At 42.0% G+C, this 1517-nt stretch overlaps 1 pseudogene; it reads right to left on the bottom strand.

Annotated features, from left to right (window-relative positions):
• Positions 1–445: 445 nt before the first annotated feature.
• LOC144930613 (olfactory receptor 5AP2-like) lies at positions 446–1301 on the bottom strand (annotated as a pseudogene).
• Between the last annotated feature and the right edge of the window lie 216 nt (positions 1302–1517).

The following is a 1517-nucleotide window of genomic DNA, read 5'->3' as shown; positions in this document are numbered from 1 at the left end:
ATTTATCATTTACCTAGATTTCAGTAAGGCGTTTGATATGGTGCCACATGGGGAATTATTAGTTTAATTGGAAAAGATGGGGATCAATATGAAAATTGAAAGAAATAAGGAATTGGTTAAAGGGGAGACTACAGCGGGTAATACTGAAAGGCGAACTGTCAGGCTGGAGGGAGTTACCAGTGGAGTTCCCCAGGGATCGGTTTTGGGACCAACAGCAATTGTCCTTTAAGCCAAATGCCAGAGCATCTTGCCAATTCTACGTAGTGTCACAGACCCTCATTCGTGGATCTTGAAAACAGCAATTTCTAACATTATATTTTCTGTACGCAGTCCAATAGAATGTAACGTCACATGGAGTAGCTGAGTCAGAGAACTAAGGATAATGATACAGAGAATTCATTTTGCCATCTGCTGTTTATTGGTTAAAATATAATAATGATTATAATTACCAAGAAAAAATCTTCCTATATAACACCCTTTTAAAGGCATCATTTACCTCCTTGTTTCTCAGGCTGTAGATCAGGGGGTTCAACATGGGGATCACAAGGGCATAAAACACAGAGAAAAGTTTGGCATCACTGTCTATGTAGCCTTAAAGTGTCACAGTCCTATTGGAGTCAGTGTATGTTTTACAGACATTCTTTGTCACCATGTGCTTGTCTTGGTCCATCAAATAGCTGGAACTAGGTCTTAAATATATACATATCAGCGTCCCATAAAACATAGTGACGACTGTCAGGTGGGAGGCGCAGATGGAAAAGGTTTTGCGTCTCCCCTTGGCAGAATGGATTCTGAGAATGGCCACGAGGATGCACATGTAGGAGATTAGGACATCCAGGAAAGTAGTCGTGACAATTACAGTCGAGAAAGTGAAAAGTACAAGGTCAGTGACCTGGGTGTCGGAGCAGGACAGCTTCAGCATGAGGGGCTTTGAAGCGGTGATATGCAATCACAGCCAGGAGGCAACATTCACTGGTCACAAAGAAACAGACGAAGAATAGTTGTGCCGCACACTCAATGAAAGGAATGGTTCTCGTCTCTGCTACCAAGGTCATGAGCAGCCTGGGAGCTATGGCTGTGGAATATCCAATATCTACAATGGACATCTGGCTTAGGAAAAAGTACATGGGGGTATGAAGTCAGGTTTCAACCATGATTAACGCTATCATCCCAAGATTCCCCATCAGGCTGACCACATACATCACTAGGAACAACCTAAAGAGGGGGATCTGTAGATCTGGATGATCTGTGAATCCTACGAAAATGAACTCTGTCACCGTGGTGTGATTTCACTCTGCCATTTATTCCAGAAACTCTCTCATCTGCTCGTGAAAAATAAAAATAAGGATTACAATTAATCATGGGACAATAAAGTATTGAGTACAGATCCCTCATAATCCCTGTGATTGTTCCTGTGAAACCGTGTATAAACATAACACGTCAAAGGACACTCCTAGGGAATGTTCTCTTTGTATTACCCACATGCTTTCCATTAGAGATAGGATATGACCCAGCTA

This window comes from Lepidochelys kempii, chromosome 6 (assembly GCF_965140285.1).
Source record: "Lepidochelys kempii isolate rLepKem1 chromosome 6, rLepKem1.hap1, whole genome shotgun sequence".
In the NCBI taxonomy this organism is placed as follows: domain Eukaryota; kingdom Metazoa; phylum Chordata; order Testudines; family Cheloniidae; genus Lepidochelys; species Lepidochelys kempii.
Note: the sequence above shows the minus strand (reverse complement) of the source record. Positions and strands in the feature narration are given on the sequence as shown.